At 40.6% G+C, this 12,718-nt stretch overlaps 1 protein-coding gene across 3 annotated transcripts in view; it reads right to left on the reverse strand.

The window, feature by feature from the left end:
• SNAP23 (synaptosome associated protein 23) overlaps positions 1-12,718 on the reverse strand; it is a 40,496-nt gene that overhangs the window by 25,119 nt on the left and 2,659 nt on the right. The window contains exon 1 of one of the 3 annotated variants that reach the window (XM_030842860.3): positions 2,433-2,548. The exons of the other annotated variants lie outside the window; for them this stretch is intronic. The gene's annotated coding sequence lies outside the window, so the exon portion shown is untranslated. Of the gene's footprint in view, positions 1-2,432; positions 2,549-12,718 lie in introns of those variants that run through there. 3 annotated transcript variants of the gene reach the window in all.

The following is a 12,718-nucleotide window of genomic DNA, read 5'->3' on the forward strand; positions in this document are numbered from 1 at the left end:
TACTTTTAAATTTCATACATTTATTTTTATTGTAAAATATGATAGTTTATGACAACCAAGAAAAGAGATTTATAAGATTGGAGAAAACAAGGACAAGGAATAAATTCTATACCCTAATTCATAAGCATAATATCAATTCTTAGCCTTTCCTGAGACAGATCTTCCAGTTGGCACATATTCACAGTAAGTGTAAATCTGTGGAAACATTTCTATCCACTAATTGATGATCACCCACCCCAACCATAAAAGTATAGAAATAATACAGTGGAAAAATTTGTCCTAAACTGCTAAAAGTTGTTTAGAGAAAAGGCCCTTGCTACGGTTTGGCTGGGAAACATACTTCACATGATGTGGCAGGAGTGGGTTCTAACTGAGTCTGAATAAGTTCTTAGTACTTTCATGGCAAAATACTAAGAAGTGGATAAAAGAGGATCCCATAAAGAAGCAGAGAACGTAGCTGTAATTGAGAATTTACAACAGCTCCATCCTGGAGTACAGTCAATCTTCTGTCATAGCCCCTCACCTCCAGTGTATTCTTGTTCTCTAACTTTTCTACTGACATTCAGCACCGTCAGGGATTCAAAGAAAATGTATGAAATGAGAAGCCATTTAAATGAAAGTCTGGGACTTCCCAGTTGGCGCAGCAGTTAAGACTCCGCGCTCCCAATGCAGGGGTCCCAGGTTTGATCCCTGGTCAGGGAACTAGATCCCACATACATGCCGCAACTAAAGTTCGCATGCTGCAACTAAGGAGCCTGCTGGCCGCATCTAAGACCTGGCACAACCAAAAATAAATACGTAAATTAATAAATAAATGAAAGTCTGTAGGATTTGCTTTAAAATAATTTGAAGTTGGGACTTCCCTGGTGGTCCAGTGGTTAAGACTCCACACTTCCACTGCAGGGGGAGCAGGTCCAATCCCTGGTCGGGGAGCTAAGATCCCATATGCTATGTGGTGAAAAAACAAACAAACAACAAAGGTGGGGAAATGGGTGGGAGTATAGAGGATGCAAAGAATGGCCATGATTGCTGAAGCTGGGTGAATAATACATAGAGGGTCATTATGCTACTTTCTCAACTTTTTATTATGAAAAAATTTAAAAATATACAAAAAATATTTTAAATGGCAGCTAACTTTTTAATAATCTTTACTCACCGTTTTGAAAGTCTAGATAGTGGGTAGGGGATTGAGAGGACTCTAACTACAATAGTTGATATTTATAAAGCATTATACATGCAAGACACTATTCTAAGAAATATTAAAAAAATATAAATACACACACACATTCATTTAATCCTTACAACACTGTCTTAGTCCATTAAGGCTTCAATAACAAAATACCACAGACTGGCTATTTAAAAAGTTCTTGTAAGGGCCCTCTTTATGATTTAAAGCACCCTCACATGGTGGGAGGGGCTAGGAGCTCTCGGGAATCTCTTTTATAAGAAACTAATCCCATTAATGAGGGTTCCACCCTCATGGTTTAAACACCGCCCAAAGGCTCTACCTACTAACACCATCACATCCAGCATTACGATTTTAACATATGAATTTTGGAGGGGAGGACATACAAACATTCGACCCTAGCAAACACTGTTTAATCCCACATTTTACAGATGTACAAACTAAGGAACAGTGAGGTTAAGCAACTCTTACAAGTAAAGCCAGGATGAAACTCAGGAAGATTGCTCTAGAGCATGTGTTTTCAATTACTGTTATGCATATTAGATGGAGAGTAGAGAACCACATTATCAAGTCATTCAAATCTGTAGCAGCTTTGCCCAAAGAAAAGTACAGTTGACCCTTTAACAATGCAGGGGTTACGTTAGTACTGTAGTAGGTATTTATTGGAAAAAAAAAAATCTGAGTGTAAGTGTATCCACCCAGTTTAAACCCACCTTGTTCAAGGGTCAACCTGTATACACATGAAGTCCCTGTGAGACGGGAAGGGGGCTGGGCACAACCTTTAAAAGAATGGCATTGCCACTGAGAACACAACATAAACTGGTTACATAAACTGGTTAGGTCCAAGATGGCGGAAGAGTCGACTTCCACTAGACCTCGGGCCTCAGTATATGCTCATCATAATACATCAGCAAGCTAAATGACACACCCACAGGTGCCATGACAGTTCCGAGGCTGACCATAAAAGGCCAAAAAGTGGGTGGTGGCCCAATTCCTGGAAATCCCTGCCCCTTCCCCAAAATAGCTGGAATAATCTTCCCACTCATTAGCCTATGAAATTACCCACTCCTATAAAAATTGACAACCCCGTATCTTGGGGCCCTCGCCTTCTGAGATGGCCCACACTCTGTCTACGGAGTGTGTATCTCTCCCTGAATAAACCTTATTTCACTTTACTATGGCGCTCTTGAATTCTCTCCTATGCCAAGCCAAGAACCCACATTCAGTGGCCCTCCCAGCGACTCACCTGAGAGCTGGGACATGACCATCCTCTCAAGTCCCAATTTCTTTGCTGCAACACCTTGCCTTCTGCCTTTTCCAAGTTGCAAGTCTAACTCCATGCTTCAAGCACATTTTAGAGCAGTAATTCCCAGCCTTGGTTACACGTTATAATCACCTGATGAGCCTTTATAAATTTAGAGGCCAAGGCTGCAGACCACACTAATTAAATAAGAATCTCTGCGGGTGGGAGCCAGGCATCCGTCAGTTTTAAAACTCTCCAGGTTTCCAATGTGTGGCCAAGGTTGAAAATCACTGTTTCAGATAAAAGTTTTCATTTTTTAATATACAAACAAGTACTAATGGATGATATTCTCCCTGTTACAATTCTGGTACCTAATGGAGGAAAAACATAGATAGAGGTTAACGACAAAGGACAAGAACAACTTAGGCTTCAAAAAGTTAAACACAGAACTACCGTGGGATCTAGCAATTTCATTCCTACATATATTAGAAATGAAAACATATGTCCACACAAAAACTTGTACACCAATGTTAAAGCAGCATTATTCGTAATAGTCAAAAAGTAGGAAAAATCCGAGAGGGGGATGAAGATGGCAGAGTAGCATGACGTGGAGCTCACCCTCCCCAACAAACACATCAAAAACACATCTACAAGTGGAACAATTCTCAGGGAAAACTGCTGGAAACTGACAGAACAACTCCTATACAACCAAAGCTACAAGAGAGATCTCCACTTAATGGAGTAGGATAGAAAAAAAGCATCAGGTCAGGATCTGAAACCTTGGGAGGGATCTGGAAGGAACAGAAGGTCTGAACGGGCAGACTCTCACCCTGGGGAACAAGCAGGTCAAGCAACAATCTGGGCATCCCAGTCCTGGGGGTCTGTGCAAAGGAGAAAAGCCCTGTTGGCTGCTGGGAGAACCACTATGACAGTATGAAGGGCTGGAGAAGAATAGATTCTACTTGGGAGGAGTGCACATTTGCTGGCCTGCCAACAATCAGGGAGAAGACAGCCTTGCACTGGTAGTTGCCCCATCCCTGCAGATCCTGAGTTCAAAGGTGGTAATAAAAATGCTAATTGAATTAAGAAAGATTATCAATAGAAATGCAGGTCACTGTTACAAAGATCTAGAAACTATGAAAATGAACTAGTCAAAAACAGATAATTCAATTGCTGAGATAAAAAGCAATCTGGGACTTCCCTGGTGGCGCAGTGGTTAAGAATCCGCCTGCCAATGCAGGGGACACGGGTTCGATCCCTGGTCTGGGAAGATCCCACATACCACGGAGCAACTGGGCCTGTGCGCCACGGCTGCTGAGACCCGCGCACCTAGAGCCTGTGCTCTGCAACAAGAGAAGCCACCACAATGAGAAGCCCGTGCACCACAACAAAGACCCAATGCAGCCCAAAATAAATAAGTAAATAAAATTTAAAAAACTTCTAAAAAAAAAAAAAGCAATCTGGAAGCAATGAACAGCTGACTAAATGACACAAAAATAAGTGATCTGGAAGACAGAATAATGGAAATAACCCAGTCAGAACAAACAGAACATACAACTCAATAACAACAACAAAAAACAACCCAATTAGAAAATGGGCAGGGACTTCCCTGGTGGCGCGGTGGTTAAGACTCTGCACTCCAGCTGCGTGCCACAACTACTGAAGCCCGCACGCCTAGAGTCCATGCTCCGCAACAAGAGAAGCCACCGCAATGAGAAGTCCCCGCACCACAACAAAGAATACTCTCCACTCACCGCTACTAGAGAAAGCCGATGCACAGCAACGAAGACCCAATGCAGCCAAAAATAAATAAATAAAATAAATAAATTTTTTTAAAAATTAAAAAAAAAAAAGACTCCACGCTCCCAACGCAGGGGGCCCAGGGTTCGATCTCTGGTCAGGGAACTAGATATCACATGCATGATGCAACTAAGAGTCCGCATGCCGCAACTAAGGAGCCCGCCTGCTGCAACTAAGACCCAGTGCAACAAAAAAGAAAAAAAGAAAAAAAAGGGCAGAAGGGACTTCCCTGGTGGCCCAGCGGTTAAGAATCTGCCTTCCAGTGCAGGGGATGTGGGTTCGATCCCTGGTTGGGGTACTAAGATCTCACATGCTGTGGGGCAACTAAGCCTGCACATTCTAGAGCCTGTGCGCCACAACCAGACAGCCCGCATGCTGCAACTACTGAGCCTGTGCACCACAACTAGAAAGAAGCCCACATGCCTCAACGAAAGATCCCACACGGTGCAAGGAAGATCCTATGTGATGCAACTAAGACCTGATGTAGCCAAACAAATAAATATTTTTAAAAAAATGGACAGAATATCTAAATAGACATTTCTCCAAAGAAGACACACAGATGGCCAATAGGCAGATGAAAAGATGCTCAACATCACTATTAGAGAAATGCAAATTAAAACTACAATGAGGTATTACTTCACACTGGTCAGAATGGCCATCATCAAAAAGTCTATAAATGGGCTTCCCTGGTGGCGCAGTGGTTGAGAGTCCGCCTGCTGATGCAGGGGACACGGGTTCGTGCCCTGGTCTGGGAGGATCCCATGTGCCATGGAGCGGATGGGCCCGTGAGCCATGGCCGCTGAGCCTGCGCGTCCGGAGCCTGTGCTCCGCAACGGGAGAGGCCACAACAGTGAGAGGCCCGCGTACCGAAAAAAAAAAAAAGTCTATAAATAATAAATGCTGGAGAGGGTGTGGGGAAAAGGGAACCCTCCTACACTGTTGGTGGGAATGTAAATTGGTGCAGCCATCGTGGAAAACAGTATGGAGGTTCCTTAAAAAACTAAAAACAGCGCTACCATACGATCCAGCAATCCCACTCCTGGGTATGTATCTGGAAAATAACGAAAACTCTAATTCAAAAAGAAACATGCACCCCAATATTCACTGCAGCACTATTTACAATAGCCAAGACGTGGAAGCAACCTAAATGCCCACTGACAGAGGAATGGATAAAGAAGATGTGGCATATATATATATAATAGAATATTACCCAGCTATAAAAGAGAATGAAATATTGCCATCTGTAGCAACATGGATAAACCTAGAGAATATTATGCTTAGTGAAATCAGTCAGACAAATACTATATGATATCACTTATATGTAGAATCTAAAAACTAATACAAATGAATCTATATATAAAATAAAGATCGACTCACAGACATAGAAAACAAACGTATGCTTACCAAAGGGGAGGTGGGAAGGAACAAATTAGGAGTATGGGATTAACGGATACAAACTACTATACATAAAATAGATAAGCAATGTGGATTTACTGTATAGCACAGGGAATTATACTCAATATCTTGTAATAACCTATAATGGAATATAATCTAAAAAAAATAAATAATTGAACCACTATGCTTGTACACTATGCTTGTATAGTTGTAAATCAACTATACTTCAATTTTTAAAAAAGTAAGGAAAAACTCAAATGTCCAGGACTCCCGTGGTGGCACAGTGGATAAGAATCCGCCTGCCAATGCAGGGGACATGGGTTCGATCCCTGGTCCAGGAAGATCCCACATGCTGTGGAGCAACTAAGCCCACACACCACTACTGAGCCTGCGCTCTAGAGCCTGTGAGCCACAATTACTGAGCCTGCGTGCCACGTGCCACAACTACTGAGCCCGCGTGCCACAACTACTGAAGCCTACATGCCTAGAACCCATGCTCCAGATCAAGAGAAGCCACCGCAAGGAGAAGCCCGCGCACCCCAACGAAGAGTAGCCCCTACTCACCACAACTGGAGAAAGCCCGCACACAGCAACAAAGACCCAACGCAGCCAAAGATTTAAAAAAAACAAAAAAACAAAAAACTTGGGACTTCCCTCGTGGCGCAGAAGTTAGGAATCCGCCTGCCAATGCAGGGGACACAGGTTCAATCCCTGGTCTGAGAAGATCCCACATGCTGTGGAGCAACTAAGCCCGTGCGCCACAACTACTGAACCTGCGCTCTAGAGCCCAAGAGCCACAACTACTGAGCCCACGTGCCACAACTACTGAAGCCTGCACGCCTAGAGCCCATGCTCCGCAACAAGAGAAGCCACCACAAGGAGAAGCCTGCGTACCACAACGAAGAGCAGCCCCCGCTCGCTGCAACTAGAGAAAGCCCGTGCACAGCAACAAAGACCCAACGTAGCCACACATAAATAAATAAATTTATTAAAAAACAAACAAAAAACTCAAACGTTCATACAATGGACTATCATTCAGCCATAGAAAGGAAGTTTACATGCTACAACATGTATGAGCCTTGGAAGCATTATTCTTAGTGAACAGAGCCAGATACAAAAGGCCCCATATTGTATGATGCTATTTATATGAAATGTCCAGGATAGATAAATCCATAAAGGCAGAAAGTAGATTAGTGGTTGCCACAGTTAGGGGGACGTAGGACTGACTACCAATAGGTATGGGGTTGTTTTGGGGTGATGGAAATGTTCTGGAATTAGTGGTGATGGCTGCAGCCTTATGAATATGATAAAAGCCACTAAACAGCATACTTTAAAATGGGGAATTTTAAGTTATGTGAATAGTATCTCAATAATATCTCTCAGTTTTTCAATAAAAAACAAAAAAAAAGACTTAAAGTTGGAGAAAGAATAGTCAAGCAAAAGAAAAAAAAGTATGAGTAAGAATTAAAAGTAAGATAGGAAGGAAAACATTAATTTTGTAGCTTTTCCTATGCTAAACAAACTATTTTCTGCCACAGTGTAAAATCTAAGTTAAGAGATTTAGTTAAAATAAATGATAGTAGTTATAGAGTAGGCACCACTGAAATAAAAAACATATTTTACATTAAATGAATCACATTTCTTCTCCAGGAAGAGAAATGGTTGTCGGAAAATAGGGTAGAACAACCACATTAAGAAATACACCTGATGCCCTTCTTCATTAACTTCTTCATTCCAACTGCTTGGAATTCTGTAAACATGACTTTCTGTATTTTTAAAAGGGAAAAAATTCCAAGTTTTCTTTCTTGTAATGAGAGAAAATTTTTTTTTTTTAACTGGTACTCCTGGCTATTATTAATAAGTATGCAAGACAAAGTGAAACCTAAATAAGGCAACAAATTCATTATTTATATGTTAGTATATCTGAAAACACTGACCTTTGGAAAAGACTTAAAATGGTCATTATATAAGGTTAAACACTGTAATTCTCATCAATAAATCTTAAGGCTACGCTAAAAACTATGTACAGTTTAAAAACTAAAGGCCCAAAATGTGAAGGTCCACCCTATCTTAAATTACATGGAATAAAAATGTTTAAAAAATTTTACAGGGCTTCCCTGGTGGCGCAGTGGTTGAGAGTCCGCCTGCCGATGCAGGGGACACGGGTTCGTGCCCTGGTCCGGGAAGATCCCACATGCCGCGGAGCGGCTGGGCCCGTGAGCCATGGACGCTGAGCCTGCGTGTCTGGAGCCTGTGCTCCGCAACAGGAGAGGCCACAGCAGTGAGAGGCCTGCATACCGCAAAAAAAAAAAAAAAAAAAAAAATTTTACAGGTGATTTTTTAAAATAAATTTATTTATTTTATTTATTTATTTTTTACTGTGTTGGGTCTTTGTTGCTGTGCGCGGGCTTTCTCTAGTTGCGGCGAGCAGGGGCTACTCTTCATTGCAGTGCGTGGGCTTCTCATTGCAGTGGCTTCTCTTGTTGCAGAGCACAGGCTCTAGGAACAAGGGCTTCAGTAGTTGTGGCTCACGGGCTCTAGAGCGCAGGCTCAGTAGTTGTGGCGCACAGGCTTAGTTGCTCCGCAGCATGTGGGATCTTCCCCAACCAGGGCTCGAACCCATGTCCCTTGCATTAGCAGGCAGATTCTTACCCACTGTGCCACCAGGGAAGCCCTTTACAGGTGATTTTTATTTGCCTTATACAATAATGTATTTTCTAAATTTTCTGTAAAAATCACTTTAACATTAGAAAAGTTACAAACATACACTGGTTTTGTAGACAAATTTCAGAACACTCTAGAACTTTGTTAACAGCAAAAGTCTATGCTATAACTACAAATCTTTGACTGATAATGAAAAACTCTAAAAGATAAAAAATGTTGCAAGCTCCAATGACAAAAGAAAAACTGATATAATAGTATTTTTCAAGCCCAGGTTATCTATGGGCATTTCAATTCTTACTCCTATACAATTAAAGTTTACTTGACCACTATTTAAGAAAATAAAATGCTGATTTTAAAAAATCAAAACTCTCGGGCTTCCCTGGTGGTGCAGTGGTTGAGAGTCCGCCTGCCGATGCAGAGGACACGGGTTCGTGCCCTGGTCCGGGAAGATCCCACATGGGCTGGGCCCGTGAACCATGGCCGCTGAGCCTGCACGGCCGGAGCCTGTGCTCCGCAACGGGAGAGGCCACAGCAGTGAGAGGCCCGCGTACCGCAAAAATAAATAAATAAAAATTAATAAAAAAATCAAAACTCTCAAAAGATAATGCAATACAAGAAAAATTTAAATATCCCTATTCTTTGGCCTTTCCCACTTTTATCAATTTAGAAGAAAATCACAGATATAGGCAAAAATACATTAGTCCCAGTATTATTTATAGTGTTAAAATAATTGAAGTGGTCTAAATAACCAGTGATAGAGATTTGACTGAAAAATTATGGTATAACTACATGATGGAATGTTATTCAGCCGTTAAAAGTTATTTTTGAAGATGTGATATTCTTCCATATTTAATTTTGATCAAATACATATACATGGTTTGAGACGTCGAACAGTTCTACACCAATAAATAGCAGTTCCCCTGACCTTCCTCTTCCCCCAAACCAACTCCTGCTCCCAGGACCCCAGAGGCAAAATTTTCAACAGTATTAGTTATTTTAGTGTTTAACTCCCAACGTCTAAATCATGCTTATGGTGTTGTTTCTTGATATTTGTCAATTTTGGGTATCATCCACTGACTTTCTACAATGAAGATATTTAGCTCTTACACCTTCCCATCCCCTCCTAGTTTTGATGCTTATCCTCACATTATAGACTGGCTGGCTTATTAAATTCTTGGCTGGAAATCATAAGTTCTAAAGAAGTGAAGAAGTATATTTATTTACATTTGTCTCTCCCACTCAAATGTAGATGACCATAAAATCCTTCCAAGAATACTTCTATTAAACCCAAGGAACCCAGGGTTCCATGGAACACCATTTGGAAAACACCAGACTACAGAAATTTCTGCTTAATTAACCAATTATGTGTGAACAAAGTTTCTGTTTAATTCTCATCTCAGAGAATTATCTCTAAAGAGAAACCTCAGAGATCATCTAGTCCAACTTTTTTATGCTAAGAGAATAAAATGCAACTCTTAGGCTTTCTTTACACAGTCGTTACTGGAGAAGTGGCAGGGGTGCAGTATACTTCTTGGAACAGACTTGATGATAGCTGAGAAAGAGAAAGCAGAGGAGTGTGGTCATAAGAGGGCAAGCGAAACAGAGGTCCAGCTGAAGAGGAAAACTATAGGCCAGGGCTGTCAGACGAGAATTGGTAAAAACTACCATGTAGCTATGGTGACCTCCCCAAGGGAGCTGAAAACTTCCTTTTGCTGACAGAGAGCAAGGAGGAGTCAGCAGCCTACCTAGTCTGAAGGTGTGGAAGAAAGGAACCCTGGTCCTAGAATTCATCTCTCTCAATACATTCCACAAACATTTTTCAAGCATCTACTATCAAGTAAGGGAACATATTTTGATGCCAAGAAAATTACCTTTGTTTCTTTTGCAATGTTTATTTTATACTACCTGCCTCCAAATATATACAGTTTTCCTTTTCACTTAAGTTTTCTAATTGTTTTATGCACATAAATTCTGTCTCTCTACAAGACTATCGTCTTCCTAGACTGAGGCTAAGACCATCTGAAATACTGTCAAGGCCTAGTTGGGTTGAATATGATTTCAGTTATAATTCTTCTGTGACTAAACTTTCTACATCCAGATAAGGTGAGATAATTTAATAAATTGTGTTGAATGAGCATAATGTAGTGGTTCATAACACAGACTCTGAGGTCAGATAGACCCTGAGTTCATCCTAGCTCTGGTACCTGGGCAATTTACTTAACATATTCAAGTCTCAGTTTCCTCATTCGTTAGGATTACAGTTCTACCTCTCAGGGTTGTTTCAGAAATAAAATTAGTTAAGGTATATAAAGTGCTTAGCACAGTGCCTAGCACAGAGCAAAGACTCATGAAATGACAATTACTAGTGAACTGCTCATTTTCACTCATGTTATTTGTTATGTTCTCTGTGGCATCTGACTCCTGGTATCAAAATGTTTGAGAAGCTACTCAGAAAGTTTCCAGGTAAACTTAGAATCAGAGCCAAAATACTTGGATGGTTGGGATGAATATTTTATTCAGGCTATTGGAAGCCTTGCCAATCATCCCTACCTCACACGTGGTATCTCATGTTGTGAGTTATTAGGTGCCATTCCAGGCGCCTAATAAAGTACTAGTATATGCACAATACACCTAAGCAGCTCTTTTTTGAAAACTCTTAAACATGAGTAATGGAGAATAAATGGAAAGAATAGAAAAAAGGATTACAGAGAACGAAGTAGAAATTCAGATATGAACCATCACTGCATAAAAGAATTTAGTTTCTCTTTAGAAATATATTTCATTCTTAGATTCCACTTTTAATATGGAACATTAAAAGTGTTCACACACAAAGAAGAAAGGAAGGAAGAAAAAATGTTCACACTTACACTCACAAAGTACAGGTACATGGTATTTCAAAATACTCTAAACATTCTAGGTTAGGCCAAAAAGAATACACGCTCTGATCAGGAAATTTAATTCTTCCTGAAAGCATTTAGATGAGATGAGAGTCTTATTTATGTTAGGGTTCATTTCTTCCTTCTACTTCCCTCTATAGGAACAACTTTAGCAATTCTTATACCAAAGCCCCAAAGCTATGCAAATATAAGAAGTACACCTCTGAATCATACCTATTAAATACCTTGGTTTCAAAGACCGCTGAAGCACGTGAATCAAGACAGAAATCATACTACTGAGGGAAAAAGTACCACTAAAGATCACTAACCAAAAAGATCAAAATTACACTTCAGTTTTACAGAAGCACCTATTATAACTTAATTGCTTGATGTCCAAAATCTAGTTTTCAAGTACTGCTCAGCCTTGGAACTTCTGCAATTCTACTCTAAGTGATCAGGATATAATCCTGGGGAGGAAGATCTAGGTGTGATTATAATGAATTATATTGACCATGTCTAAAGGAAAGGCCGTGAGAAGAGAAAAGGGATGTCTATATGAAAGATAAGAAGGAGGCTCAAGAATGCAGCAGTCGTTCCCCAGGGAAGACAGAGATGCAGTCTGGCAGACATAAGTATGGAATCTGCCGGGGAAATACCAAGTGTGAGGTGGGGAGGACTGGCATGGCTTTACCTTGCCTGAGAGAAATATTCATCTAAACCATCCAAGTATTTTGGCCCTAATTCCAAGTTTACTTAGATGCTTTCTGGTAAGTTTCTCAAATATTCTGATGGGAGGAGTCAGGTGCCACAGGCAAACATAAGCATTCAGATCCCTGGAAAGGAATATCCCCCACAGCAGATGGAATGGCATTCTTGTTTATACAAAAAGCAGTACGGTGTAGTGGTTAAGTGGCCAGTATTCGGAGGCATAATGGTTTCAAATCATGACTATTGCTTACTTAACTTCTCTGTTCTTCAGTTTTCTCATTAAATGAGAATATAATGCTTACTTCAAGTGTTGTTATAAGGATTGAGTTAATTTATACAAAGCATTTAGAACCCTGCTAGAATGTAATGCTAACTAAAACTATTATAATTTTTCATAATAATTATTAAACACTTCTCAGGATTGTGATTTGGGAATCAAAGCACAATCAACTCTAAGAAAATTGTGATTTTGGACTATTAAAGAAGTGCCACAGGGAATTCCCTGGTGGTCCAGTGGTTAGGATTCGGTGCTTTCACTGCTGGGGCCTGGGTTCAATCCCTGGTCAGGGAACTAAGACCCCATGAGCTACACCACACCGCCAAAAGGAAAAAAAAAAAGAAGTGCCACAACGTAGTCATGCAGGAATATAACGTGTGTATGTATGTGCCTGTGTACAGAGGGGGCAGGATGGCTTTAAAAGGCAGGTAGGAGAGAGGTTATGACGGGCTTATATCCTATACCAAGAAGTTTGGATTTTATTTTATAAGTATCAAGAGGCAGTCTAAAGGTAATCTCAATTGTCAAACCTTGTTAAAATAAATGTTAAGATTTTAAGATGAGGGAAT

Source organism: Globicephala melas, chromosome 2 (assembly GCF_963455315.2).
Source record: "Globicephala melas chromosome 2, mGloMel1.2, whole genome shotgun sequence".
Taxonomy (NCBI): domain Eukaryota; kingdom Metazoa; phylum Chordata; class Mammalia; order Artiodactyla; family Delphinidae; genus Globicephala; species Globicephala melas.